This window comes from Humulus lupulus, chromosome 8 (genome assembly GCF_963169125.1).
Source record: "Humulus lupulus chromosome 8, drHumLupu1.1, whole genome shotgun sequence".
Classification (NCBI taxonomy): domain Eukaryota; kingdom Viridiplantae; phylum Streptophyta; class Magnoliopsida; order Rosales; family Cannabaceae; genus Humulus; species Humulus lupulus.
Window position 1 is genome coordinate 132,219,893 of NC_084800.1, and position 15,439 is coordinate 132,235,331.

Consider the following 15,439-nt stretch of genomic DNA (forward strand, 5'->3'; position numbering starts at 1 on the left):
TGAGAATGATCTGGCTTTTAGTCCTTTAGCGGTCACCTAGTCATAACCAAATATGGGACACCATCAATAAAAATGATAATCAAGGGTTCCTAAACCAAGACCTAGCCTCCGGGACATCAATCCCCACTAATCCGGGTAGTAGGAATGATCCCGAGGCCTAAAACCATGTTCCCGAGGCCAAAACACTCAAACAGGCTCAACCCTGCTCAAGGGCTGCGGCCCTAGCACCTTGGGCCGCGGCCCCCAGCCACTTCAGGAGCAAGGGCCGCAGCGCCCAAGAACAAGGCCACGGCCCCAACCCAGAGCCATCCCCAAACACAATTCCAACATCCCAAAGCCTCCAAAATCATGCCGAAACATTACCAAATCTTCAAATCAAAGTTCCTAAGCTTCCCAATGGTTCAAAAACATCAAATCCCAAGGCTCAAACGAACCAAAAACTCAACGATTCACAAAATCCAATTCTAAGCTTAGAAACTCTAAAAACTCAAAACTTTAAACTTAGATTACCTTTGATTAGGTTGTTTCTCGTCAAATACTTTGGTCAAGAAGTTTCTAATCTTTCCTTGGATCTCTATGCCTCGATCCTCGCTTGATTTCGACTCCTAGAACTCGAGATATCTTCGAAAACGCTTCAAACGGTAAAATGAGCTAACGAAGGAGAGAGGAAACGTTTTCTAACGTACGTTTATCTGACAAGCTACTTCAAGCTTAAGTAACCTCAAATAAAACCTAGTGCTCGGGACCCCAAAAACACCCCCGGGGACATTATAGACAAAACTTTCAGAATTTCATCCTAATCTCAATAACTCCCAATTTATCATCAAATAAACATTCTTATTACCCAATAATTGACCCCGTTATGACAAAACCGCTAATCCATAATATAAGACCGTCTCATGACGAATAGCTCGAATATATCTCCATAATAATGGGATCTTATTCACAAATCACAATATGCACCCAAATACACAAATTTGCCCTCAATGGGCCAAATTATCAAAACATCATAATATTCAAATGTGGACCCACATGCATGCATATAACATCATATTATAATATAATTCACATAAACATGCATATATTCATTTAATGGCATAATTAAAGAGTTATGGCCCTCTCGGCCTACTAATCCAGCCATTAAACTGCATTAGGGATTTTGGGGCATTACAATCACTATTTATTATATTTATATATAATATAATATAAATATATTTAAATTTTAAATTTTAAATAAAACTAAAAAAAATTACCTTGTTTTTTTTGTCTTTGCCTGCCCTTACCGAAGCCAACCGACCCGAGTAGTGCCTGACACCCATTCGCTGGAGATGTTATCGCTGCCTTCGACGCAGAGCCATTGATAAGGGAGCGAGTAGGATGTTGAGGAGGGAGAGTCAGGGTTGTGGTGGCAGTGGTGGGTGTGCCTCGGTCTCAAAGAAGAGAGAGAGAGCCGCCAGAGAATGGTGGCTGGGTGGGTGGCGCCTATGAGGGAGAGAGCCGTTAGAGGAGTCATGTCAGAACAGAGAGAGGGAGAGAGGAATAAGTAAAGGAAGAGGTCTCGGGGGGGGGGGGGGTCGGGCCGTGGGGGGATTGATTTTAGGGAATAGACTTAAGGATTCATTTAAAATTTTAGGGTTTTTTTTCATTTATTTTTTAATCTAAAAGTAAAATATAAAAAAACTGAAAAAAATAATAATAATTGGTCGGGTTCAGAAAGCATGTGTACTAGTAACCCAAACCCGACCCGATACCTTAGTCGGGTTGAGCCCGATCCGACCCGAACATGCGGGTTCTTCAGGTTTTCCAGGTCCAGATGTGCACCCCTAATGAGAATGTTAATAAAAAAATTCAAGGGTTATTGTAATACTTGTTTTGTTCATAAAATTATTGACCAATGTGTGAAATACAGTAATCGTAAAATGAATCAAAATAAGATTAGGGTTAAGACAATTGATATTGAGATCATTACACTCTTAGTTAAATTAAAGTGGGTTACTTTGATTGATGATGAGATGTTTGTAACCTTAATTAAATTAATGTAATTAATGAGGATTGCATTAGAACCCTAATTAATATTAATCCAGTCAATGTTGAATGGAGAAATGCTAAATACACTCTATATCACTCTCTTTAATCAATGAATTACACGTGGATTCTACTAATAATTTGAAAAAAATATTAAAATATAAAAAATTGAATAATATCCACATGTCATGCGTGGATGAAAGAGAGTGTAAAATAGAGTATAATAGAGAGTTTACTTAGAACTCCTCATGTTGAACGTATTGTAAAAGACTGCATTGATTTGTGTTTCACTAATGGAAAGAAAGTGACCCTAACTAATATTTTCTATATTCCTGATATGACTAGGAACTTAGTAAGTGGAAGTCTATTGAGTAAACCATGTATCAGAAATGGAGTTTAAATACGGTGAACTCAATTTGACAAAATTGACACTTTTGTGGGAAAAAGGTTATTCATGTGATGGGGTGATCAAACTTTGTACTCTTGATAATGACAATAATAATGTGGTATCAAGTTCTTGTAATGTGATTAATTCTACTTCTATTATTTTGTGACATAATAGACTTACTCATATAGGTTATAACTTAATAATTTTTTTTTATAAAATGTGGATTAATTAATTGTGATGATAATGAGCATACTAAATGTGAATTACGTGTTAAATATAAAATGTTCAAGAAACTAGTGTTAATAGAATTCCAAACTTGTTTGATTTGTGTTGTAAAATTAATTATATGCAACTATACATAGTCACATAACAAGTAATAAAGTGATAAGTGAGTATTGTCTCCACATGGATTGAATTAGTAACAAATTGGGTAAAATCAACACTTAACAATTTGGGTAAAGCAAGTGGGTGATGATTTGATTTAAACTAAAAACTAAAAAAGAAAGTAAATAAAATAAAGAATAAAAGTGAGCAATATTAAATCATCCAAGAATGTAAATTTAATATAATGTCATAGAGGAATGCATTAAATTTTTTTTTTGAAAATTATGTAACTTCATTAATAGCAATAAAACCAGGTTACATAATTTGAAGTTTGGAAGGTATGTGTCCATTCCAAACAAGCTCTCCATCTAGCTCTAAGGCCTTTCTAGCAATTTTATGAGCTAAGACACTAGCTTTTCTTGGTACATAAGAAAGGAAAATTGAAAGGAAGGAAGATAGGGAGCTAATAATCTTCTTACTTACATCAAATACATGTGATAGGTCAACATCGCAAGATAAAAATTCTGTTAACAATTGTTCTAGAGTTGACCTCCACCATATCAATTAGCATGGATATCATTTTTTTTTACCATCGAAGGGCTTGTAACAAGGCTTGTCTTTCCATCAAATATGAGTTGAAGCAACCTATTTTCAAACAAGAGAAGCTAGCCATGACATCACCTTTATCATTTATGACCAAAGTCCCAAAACTAATCTTATTATTATTGCTGTCAACTGCAGCATCTACATTATGTTTAAGTGCACCTCTTGGAGGGGGAATCCATGCAATACCTTCTCTCAATATTTTATCCAAGGATTTCTTGATATTGATTTTCTGAACAACTTTGTATTCCTGCACAAAAGACACAGACCAAGCAGCAACATTTTTAAAAGGAATATGAGTTTTACCATGCAGTAATAGATTTCGATTGTTCCAGGAGGCCCATAAAACACTAAGGAAATATTCATATTGTTCAAAAGGCATAGAATTAAAAGCATATATTAGTAAATTAGCAATATCCATTCCTTGACACGAATACAATAAATTAGCAAATTCTAAAATTTTTCAAATTTTCCAAGCTCTGGAACAATACAAAAGGGCATGTGAAATCGAATCTTCCTGATTTCTACAATAAAAATAGTAAGGAGTACGAATGATAATTTTATATGACAAGTTTAAAGAAGATGGAAGTAGGTGATGATATGTTATCAAAACAAAATGTTTAATATTTGGTGGTAATTTAGAATGCCAAAATTTTGATCACCACTTCTTAATTTGGGAAGGATTTGATGAAGAAGGATTAGAATTAGAAGACTATGCAAGTTGATATGCAATTTTAACAGAAAAGTAACCAGAAGAGGTAAGACTCCAAATTAAACTATCAGCCTTATTAAAAGAAGTGAGATGAATGGCTGATATGGAATTAACAACATCCTGAGGAAAGTGGATACTAAGCTTATCATAATCCAAGGACCACGAAGGGGAAACACAAGAGGAAACAATAACTGAGGACAAATTTATGTTAGGATTAGAAATTAGCATCCTAAAGTTAGGAGTCCAGTAGTCTCCAAGAACCTTGACTGAGTTACCATTACCATTCTTCTATATCAATCCTTTTTTTAATAGATCTCTTCCCCATAAAATGCTTTGTCAGGTATAAGAGAAGAATGCTTTTTTTTTTGCCTCAAGAAATGGTGAATTATTGAAGTACCTAGCTTGAAGTAGCTTAAATAAAACAGAATCAAGTGTTTTAAGGATACACCAAGCTTGTTTCGCAAGCAAAACCTGATTGAAATCAACTAAGGACCTAAACCCTAACCCACTAAAAAAGTTGGAGGTGCAAAGCATGGAGCATTTTTTCCATTGACTACCAGAGTTGTGACCCGAGGAACTCCACCAAAATTTAGCCATAAAGGATTCTATTTTTTTACAAATGAAATTTGGTAACTTAAAACAAGACATCACATAAGTAGGTATAGCTTGAATAACTGATTTCAAAAGAACTTCATTACCAGCCTTAGAAAAGCAATTATTTTTCCAATTAAGCAAAATAGACTTAACTTTATCTACAATATACTCAAAAGAAGTTTTCTTAGATCTACCAAAACATTGAGGACGCCCTAAATATTTACTTATAAAGGGCTTATTATCTAAACCAAGGATTTGAAGGAAGGATTTAGACTCATGATTATTAGTATTTGGTGAAAACAAAATAGAAGGCCTAGAAAAATTTACAGCTTGACCCAAGGCCCTATTATAAATATGAAGTGCATCCTTAATAGCCATAGAAGTGACTGGGTCAACATGTGAAAACAAAATGCTATCATCTGCAAACAAAAGATGTGATATTACTGGTGCATTCCTAGAAATTTTAATACCTTTTAAAAGGCCCACCCTTTCCTTAATACGCAAATGGAAGATAAGTCTTCTGAGCAAAGCAAGAAAAGGTATGGGGAGAGGGGATCTCCCTGTCTAATACCTCTAGAGGGGATGATATTACCAAAAATGTGTCCATTAAAGCTAAATTTAATAGAAATAGAGGATAACCAGTATATGATTGAAGAAATAAACTTTTGGGGAAAGTTAAAAACATTCACGACTGCTTCCAAAAGACCCACTATACCCTATCAAAGGCCTTGACCATGTCTAGCTTGAGAGCAGCCCAAACAGATTTTCCCATTTTCCTATGATTTATTGCATGTAAAAGCTCATGTACAATTAGAACATTTCAAAGATAATCCTATTAGAGAGGAAAGCGCTTTGAAAATCAGAAATAACTTCACACAAAATGTGTAACGCCCTGGATAACCGAGACCATTACATTGTGTGTTTAAAATAGTGCGAGACTTGCTAACCAAGCCATTTAAATAAAAATGTGAGTCTAAAGACATAAAAATGTTAGGTTTAAATTTTTTTTTGTTATAAACGAATAATTTTCATTAAAACAAATGTTTGATATATGGGATCCCAAATCAGGGTTTAAATGACACATTTACAGGATTTCCAAATGTTATAAACAATCATAGTCACTCTAATGGAAAAATACATATTTTAGGTCTCCGTCCCTGTACAAACCCTCGACCGTGGCGGCCGAGCAGCTGACAATGTACACCTCACCCCAGAGCTCTCCAACCCATGGTCAAACCATCCCACCCTTGCCTTTACTTGCACCACGTAGCACCCGTGAGCCAAGGCTCAGCAAGAAAACATAATATCATAGTACAATCAATATCAATAACCAAGTAGTTCATAGAGCATAACCAAATGATTTACAAGACATTAATCAATTACCCAGCAAGCCGTAGCATTCATTCAATCCAGGACATCAGTCAATAACCAATGATCTAGTTTCCAGATATTCAGCATATCATATACATCAATTTAACAATAGTATACATGTCAAGCAACAACTAAGGTCGACGCTCGTAGGCCGCGCCCTCTATTTAATCCACTGTCTTTGGCTCGCTTAGGCCAAGCCCAGTGTTCACCCCACTGACTCCGGCTCGCTTAAACCAAGCTCAGTGATTATTAAGCTGTCCTCAGCTACCAGTGGCTGATCCGCGCCCTGTGCGCAAGTATTGATTCTGGCACTCTTAGGCCGTTTATCACACTCCCCATGGCATAATACCACCAATGATATTCATATAGTTATAGGGAGCTCTTAGTCCCAACTTATTCACATAGTTTATCACAATCATATAACAGTGCATACAAATATAGGGAACACTTAGTCCCATCCTATCCACATAAATGGGTGCAGACCTTTAATTCCAAGTGCTTTGATTAGGAAAGACGACCCCCGAGCACGATCCTGCCTCTAGCCCAAGCGTACACCTAGTCAGAACCATGATAAAGGATTCCATCAATAATTTTATAAAGGTTTTCGGATAGAGTTCTAACCTTCGGGACATCGAATTCCACCAAACACAGTAGTGGGATCGATCCCGAGCACCCTAGGTTAGGTTCCCGCGCTTAAAAACTCCAAAAGGCCAAGAATGCCCTAAGGGCCGCGACCCAAGCTCCTTATGCCATGGCTTGCCCCCAACCAGATGCCCAGCCTCGCCCAAAAACAGACACGGGTCGCGGCTCAGCACTCCCCATGTCGCAGCCCGCCCTTCTTCCCCAGCACCAATCTGCTTCGAAGGGCCGCGACACACCAAGAACTGAGCTGCGGCCCGACCCCTTCGAACCCAGACAATCTACCATTTTTAACTCTCAAACCTCACTTAAATCCACCCAAAACCATCCTAATGATACAACCCAATTATCACAAATTTTCTAACATGCTTTCAACAACATAACCCAACAGAAACCTAGCCTAGAAACTCATCAAAATAACATTTTAATCTCTGAAACCCACAAGCTCAAGAACACAAAAGCCAATTAGAAAAACCCAGAATTCAAACACTAAACCATAAATTGAAGGTTACCTTCACTGAAGAACCAATCCTCCAAGAAATAGCTGAGCTAACTCCCAAGTCTTTAGCCTCAATTCAACCTTAAATTTAAACCCAAGAACTCTTAGAATCCAGGTATCTATACAGAATTTAACAACCAAAGATGTAACTCAACACTTACCTCAACCCTTGATTATATCCTCTATCTAACCCTGAGCTAATTCCAAAGCTTCAACTCAATTTTCCTGAGTTTCCAGCCAAATTCTTCCTTGTTTCCGTGGTTCCCTTGAGAGAGAAAGAGAGAGAGAGGGAAATAAGGCCGGTTTGGCCTTGTTCTACCACTTTCTGAGTTTGTTTAATGTATCCTTAACTGATTAAGTCAATCCCAAGGCTCGGGGTACCGAAAACGTCCCCGAGGGCAAAATGGTAAAATTCCCCAGTATTCCCACCTAGGCTTCCTAACCTCAAATGTAATGCCCTGGATAGCCAGGACCGCTACATTGTGTACTTATAAAGGTGCAGGACTTGCTAATCAAGTCATTTAGTCAAAACGTGTCACTAAACCATAAATGTGCTAAGGCTAAAATGGTTTTGGTCTCAAAAGATACATTTCATATAATTTCAAACAAATTTACATATGGGATCCCAAAAAGGGATAGTATTTAAAAGTTAGTTTACAAAATTTCCACAATACAGACTACTGTCAGCCACTCTAAGGCAAAACAGACAGTTATAGATTTTCTGTTCCTGTTATCCTCACAACCGTGGCGGCTGAGCAGCTGGTCATGTACATTCTGCTCATAGAGCTCTCCAAGTCAGGGTTGATCAAGTTTGCCCTTGCCTTTACCTACACCACGTAGCACCCATGAGCCAAGGCCCAACAAGAAAACATAATATACATCTCAACAATCATAACAAGAGTATAATTCTTTAAGCATGATCAACCACTTAACATTCCACATTAATCACATAGCATGTAATCAGAATCAAAGACGCAACCAATCATTAATAACAGTCAAACCACATAATAACTAGGGCCGACAACTTAGGCTGCACCCTCTGTTTACCCCACTGACTCCGGTCCGCTTAAACCGAGCTCAGTGCATAATAAGCTGTCCTCGGCTACCAGTGGCCGAGCCGCGCCCTGTGCGCAAGTGTAACCTTTGGCACTCTTAGGCTGTTGGTTTACTATTTACATGGCATAATACCATCATTTTCAAAGCATACATATTAGGGAACCCTTAGTCCCATTACAAATACACAACCAAGTGTAGTTTTCTTACCTTTGGCTTCCAAGTGAACTAGTTACGAGCGATGCTCCTTGAGCGCGATCCGATCCCCAAGCCCTAGCTTAGCACCTAGTCACAACCAAGATAAAGGACACCATCAACAATCTTAAATGAGCTTCTAGACAAAGTTCTAGTCTCTGGAACATTGAACTTCACCAAACATGGTAAAAGATTCATTCCCGAGCACCCTAGGTTAAATTCCCAAGCCTAGAATCTCAAAATCCCTTAAGGGCCACGACATTAGCCACCCATGCCACGGCATGGCCCCAACCAGAGGCCTCCCAATGCCCAAAAACAGGTAAGGGCCACGGCCCTACTTAGACCATGCCGCGACCCGCCCTCCTTCCTCAGCACCCATCAGCTTCGAAGGGCCGCGACTCACCAAGAACTATGCCGCGGCCCGACCCCTTCGAACCCAGAAAAACCTCCATTTTTGACTCTCAAACCTCATGCAAACTTACTCAAAACTACCCAAATTCCACAACTCAATTATCCAAAAACTTCCCACAAGATTCCAATCACACAACCTAGTTGAAACCTAGACTAGAAACCCATCAAAAACCCACTTCAAGCACTGAAACTTTCTAACTCAAGAACTCAAAACCCAGCCATGGAAACACTATAACTCAACCTTTAAGCCTTAAATTAGAGCTTACGTCAGCTACAAAACCAATCCTCCAAGAGTTTTCTGGCCTAACTTCCAAGGTTCCAGCCTCAATTTAATCTTCAAATCCAGAAACCCAAAACCTCTCAGAACATACTCAAAAACATAGAATTTCAACCACAGAAAATGGAATTCAATGCTTACCTCAACCTTGATTAAGTTCCTTTGATAATCCTTGAGTTAATCCTCTAAACTCTAGTTTCAATTCTTAGAATCCCAGCCAAGACCCCTAAGTTTCTGTGTTTTTCTTTGGGAGAGAAAGAGAGAAAGGAGGAGAGGGTCGGTTTGCTATATTCCACAGTTTTCTAAAATCTTCTTAAGTCTATACTTAAGCAATCAAGTTAATCCCAAGGCTCGGGATACCAGAAACGTCCCTGAGGGCAAAATGGTAAAATTCCCCAATATTCCCACCTAAACTTCCTAACCTCAAATATATCTCTAATTATTTTTTTCATAACCCGGTAATCTAAATACCCACCCGATATCTAAAATACCCCTTGACTTGCCCAAAGTCAAACATTAGGCCCCGTTGTGACTTTCCCGCTATCTAGCTCCCTAGGTTCGCCTCAAGTCGCCCGCTGCAGATTTACCCACATAATAATGTGGTTCTCACAAGTATAACATTTAACCACATTTATATACATATAATCATACAAGCATGCTTATCAAGTAATCATGCATTAAATCAATAAATTCACACATAAACCAATTATGCCCTCCTGGCGCACTAATCAAGACCCTTAAGCCATATTAGTGATTTTGGGTCGTTACATCAAATATATCTCCAATTATTTATTTTCACAACTCAATAACCCAAATAAATGTCCACTACCCAAAATACTCCTTGACTCGCCCCAAGTCAGGTACCGGGCCCCGTTGTGACTTTCCCGCTACTTGCTCCCTAGGATCGCCTCCTGCCGAAGGCTACAAGTATATATCCACATAATAATGTGGTCTCAACAGTTACCACAAATAATCACATGTATGCCCTAACGAGAAAAAATTACAATTATGCCCTTACTGACTAAACAGGGCCTACATGCTTATCTAATACTCATAAACATGCACTCCACATATCCACATAATCATAGGATCATGCATATCACATAATCATGCATTTTCACCATTAATTCACATAACTTCCAATTGTGCCCTCCCGGAACACAAATTAAGGCCCTTAAGCCTTATTAGTAATTTTGGGTCGTTACAAAATGGGTTTAAGTGTATTTACAGGGATCATAGAAATTACTTTGTACAGGGTAGAACAAAGACTAATAAGCCTATAGTTCTTAAGGGAGTTAGAATTAGATCTTTTAGGAATTAGGACTAACAAAGTGGATTTATTTCAGAAATATTAACACCATTATTTAGAAACCCTAGAACAGTAGTGGTTAAATCCGCACCTAGCACACTCTAATTTTTTTGATAAAAATAAGCATTAAATCCATCAAAGCCAGTGGCTTTCTCCCCTGAAAGTTGAAAACTGTTGTTGTTTAGGCTTCCTCAGGGGTGAAATTTTTATCTAGGTCACTAACTTGCTAGTGATTTAACCTCTTTGTGATGCCAGACAAAATTAAAGAAGTATCCTCATAGCTAGAACCTTGAGAACTAAAGAGAGAGGAAAAATAATTAACTATGGTACTACTAATATTTGGAAAAGAATAAACTACCGACCCATCATCAAGAGTATGGGATCGAATGATATTAACTTTTTTCATATGGGAGGCTTTTCTACGAAAAAACTTAGTATTCTTATCACCAACATTTAACCAATTTGCTCTAGACCTTTGTTTCCAATGCAACTCCTTATATGGAAGTGCATCAAGTTGAGATTGTGTTTGTTTTAAATCATTTAAGACATGTTTAATAAAAGGAAAGCTACTTTGCTGATTTGTTATCTTGAGTTGGAGCTAGAGAATACGTCCTTTAAAAGGCTGAAAAGAAACTTTACTCCAACTTTGTAAAGATTTAACACAACCACTCTGTTTTGAATGAAAATTTGATAAGGATTTGTTATCCGAAACAGAATCATGATTACAAATGTTCTTAACTAAAGGGTAGAAAGAGGGCTTAGTTAACAAAATATTTAAAATATTTTTTTTATAGGGTCATCTATTCATTATTTTATCATTAGATAACACAAGTTTAAGAGCACGATAATCTGAACCATAGAAACCTAAGTGGAATAAATAAGCAAAATAGTAAATATCATGCCACAAATTATTTATAATGCACCAATCAAGACGCTCAAAAGTTGTATTATTAGTCCAAGTATGTTTAGGCCCTAAGCAAGGAAGAGGAAACATTTCAAATTTATTAACAATATCATTAAACTCTTTCATAAGCTGTTGAGAAGGTTTATTGCAACTATATTTGTCATCAGAAAATAAATAAGCATTAAAATCACCAACAATTAGCCATGGTAATAAAGGACCAACATCATAAAGTTTAGATATCAAAGACCAAGTAATTGAATAGTGATTAGCATAAGGAGAACCATAGAAACCAGATAAGTGCTAGGATATATTTTTAGAATAGTAAACAAAGCATTCTATGTGGTTAAGAGAGTAAGATAAAATAGTAACCTTAACATCATTAGACCATAGTAAAACTAACCTCCTAAGTTCCTCCTAGGGACTTCAAAACCATTATCAAAATGCAGCAAAAGTTTCAACCTATTTACAGAACCAACAACTAGCTTAATTTAAGGAATAAACAAAATAGATGGCTTGTGCTGCTTGACAAGGAGGGGTAGCTGTCTGAATGCTCGGGGATTCCCCAAACCCCGATCATTCTAGCTTATAATACTATTTTTTCTGGGGCGGATGTGCATGACATCACCCACCTGTTTTGTGTCGGTGAAAGAAGAATCTGCATCGTCTTCACTTCCCCTAGCTTTGGCTCGCTTGAACATGGATCGAGTAGTACCTCCCACCTCATTTGTTGGATTGGTTAACAAAGGCCTCTTAACACCTTGTGTAGAGGCCAAGCCTTTACCAACTACGTCCACTGGTGCTGGAGGAATGAGCACATTTTCATAAGCGGGAACAGGGGCACTTAGGACAGTTGAAGCAAACATATCAGTGGTCATGGCAGAGGAGCCTGAACCAGAAGCTGGAGAATTCACTTGGGTGGTATTCAAAATAATGGGAAAAGGAATCATAATGAGGAGGGGGGGGGGGGGGGGGGGGGGGCATAAGTATTAACAGGCTTGATGATGTATGGTGATGAGGGTGTTGGAGACGTAGGTTGGTCAGTTGGGTGGGTAGTCATGTATGGGAGGACAACATTTTGATTGACAGGGGAACCTCCTAAACCAAAGGAAGAACTAGAATGGCTAGAGATTTCTTGTATCGAGATGGTGGGGGGTAAACTAAAAGGGAGCTGTTTGATCACATATTTTGTAGAAACTCTTAGTGTGGATTTGTAAAGGAGGGATGGACTCACTAGGTACTCATCATATTTCTCAAGATACATGACAAAAGATGAATAGGTATGATCCAGTTTGCCATAATAATAACAGAAATTAGGGAGCTGTTCATACTTAAAGTCTAACCTTTTTGGGACCTGGAACCCAGAAAAAGAGACAAAGATACACGTTCTAACATGCTTATTGACATCCAAAAGGGCTCTTAGTATAAGAAAGGGACCTAAATACTCAAAGTATGAGCTAGAGTCAACATCTATTAAGTCTCCCACTGTGTTACCAATCAACTTTTGTAATTCTGGTGTGTTCTTACCAAAGGGGATAGAATTTATCTAGGTCCATAACATGACAAAATGTAGAACAGATGGTTCAAGATTTGGCATACCATCAGGAACCCCAAATATCACTAGACTCTGATCAAAATGCCAAGGCTGACCATCTAATACATGTTTCCTATCACCCTCACAACCATATTGAGCAAGAAATAGAGTAGAGGAATGATCAGATATGGTTGCTGGCAAGCGGGTTAGCCAAAATTCTATCAAGGTTTTTTTTTTTCATGATTTCCTTCTTACTTTGCTTAACCGTAAAAATCCTAAAGGCCAGACAAAATGAAACATCATGTGAACTAGCACCTCCTAAAGATTCAACTAGTGTATGAACAACATTTTCCTCTTGGGTTAGAGAGAGAGATTGGGGCATTGTTTGCATAACTTCCTCTAGGTTCGAAGCTTTGACAGAAAGGTTTATGATTTTTCTAATCTTAGGGTAGAGATTGGAAAACAATGACCGCAAATATACCAAGTAAAAACATAAATAGGGGAGGATCACATACCTTAAGCTTGAATGAAAGATCGAGATATAAAATCTCAATGATAGGACAACATGATTACTCCTCCAAACTTTTGGCCTAACATTAGGCTTAATCATCATCGGAAGCTTTGAGGATTGTAAATGACGACAAAACATCATCACAAAAGATGGATAATCAGAGCAAAGCGAAGAGAGAGAGAGAGAGAGACAAAACAAAAACGATCAAATCCTAAAAGAAATGGCACATCAAATTAAATGCAAATTGGTACTCTAAATTGCAGAGTAATGAGGAGATTCAGGAGCAATTAATGATCGTAACCACCAAGATTGTGTGGAAAAGGATCTGAATTAATACCGAAATGTGATCACAACCCTACCAAAGGTTTTTTTGGCAGGATTGTGTTAACAATTAAATTTTGTCAACCAAAAATTTAGAAATCAACAACATATGATTCTTCCAAACCTATATGGTATGGGTTCTTTAAACTAAATTAGACATATTCTTATGTAAATCTAAAATGAAGAACACTAATTAAGTTCCAAATATCCAATGGGTCATACAAGGTAAATTGTACATCCCTATACCATCTACAAATTAGACTTAGCCAAGGTGATAATCATGCATCATTCAAGTATTTTCACTAATCTTATTTTTTCCAAAATCAAGATTAGCTAAGCAACCTACAATTTGTGATCAAGAAAAAGGAGGTAATTAACATTTAACACATTGAATGAACAAAAACTTTAAATGCCAAAAATATCCATACAACATTAATTAAAAATCATAATCTAGGATCCATTAATATTATATCTACAAGGAAATTAGTTCATGCTCAAAACACAAAAATGGCAAATTAAATCTATCCACGAGTATATGAAAAACAAAATAAAGAAATAAAAAAATAGAAAAAGTAAAAGATAAAAAATGAACTATGTAGATGGGTCCTCATTTGCCTTATCTCTTGTGTACTCCTTCCTTTTCTTCTTCTTCATTTTCTTTTTGGGTATTTCTCTCTCTAGTTTCAGCTCTAGGATGATGGGTCTCCTTCTAAAATGGTGGCTGCCTTTCTTTTAAATGAGCTAGGGTAAAATTCCTTTCCCAAATTAGAATGCTCATTCTCATTCTTTCTCTTTTTGGCCTACTCCTTTTTGGTCCACCACTTTTTTCTGCCAAAAGTTTGTCTAGGTGGCATTTTTCTCTGCCCACTCCAATTTTCAAAGTCAAATTAAAGTGACTTTTTCTAGCTGGATTATAATAGTCCACGCAGCTCCAGCTCCAGAATACTGCAGCATGTGTTTTTAGCAAATTTGCATATTTAAGCTTTTCCAAACTTCTTATTGCAATTTTTTAATTCCATTTGCTTTAATTGCTAGCTTAAGCTCATTTTTCACAGAAAATAAAAGCAAATTAATTATTTAATTCCAAAATAGCTACATACATCATTTAACTCTAAAGTTAGACTTCACAAGACAAAAATATGAAATTAACTAAAAATTCAACTACTAAATACTCAATTCATCACTCTTTTTTATATAAAATCAAGTTGAAAAGTAAAGTAAATAACTCTATATCACAGAGTTATCAATTTGACATGATTTATGTGAATCAAATATCATACTTACTAAAGGTGGACATAAATACTTCTTGACTTTTATAGATGCTTGCTCTAGGTTTACATATGTGTATTTACTTATTAAGTTTAGGAGACGACATTTAAAGTTGTTTTAAGATCTATAAAGCGAAAGGAGACGACATCTTGAGATGATTATTGTTATGCTTTTACATGCAAATTATCCCATAATTTGTGGGGTAAAATTTTTCTTGTTGCGTGTCATATATTGAATCGACTTCATTTGAAAAGAATAATGTGTCTTCATACGAGTTATGGAAATGAAAGAAGCCTAACTTAGGTTATCTTAAAGTATGAGGGTGTCTTACTTATTGCAAGAGCACAAAGCCTAAAAGAACCAAGTTGGGTCCAAGGGTCGTTAAATGTGCATTTGTTGGCTATTCCTTGAATGGCAAGACCTATAGGAAATTAGACTTGGAGTCTAATGTGATAATTGAATCAAGAGAAGTGGCCTTCTTTGAGAACTTATTATATTGTGAT

At 37.0% G+C, this 15,439-nt stretch overlaps 1 long non-coding RNA gene across 1 annotated transcript; it reads right to left on the reverse strand.

Annotated features, from left to right (window-relative positions):
* Nucleotides 1-7,721: 7,721 nt before the first annotated feature.
* On the reverse strand, nucleotides 7,722-13,646 carry LOC133794201 (uncharacterized). The gene is made up of 2 exons (XR_009875137.1): nucleotides 13,351-13,646; nucleotides 7,722-7,982 (listed from the first exon to the last, which is right to left on the reverse strand). It is a non-coding gene; the product is annotated as an uncharacterized LOC133794201 (long non-coding RNA).
* Nucleotides 13,647-15,439: the final 1,793 nt, after the last annotated feature.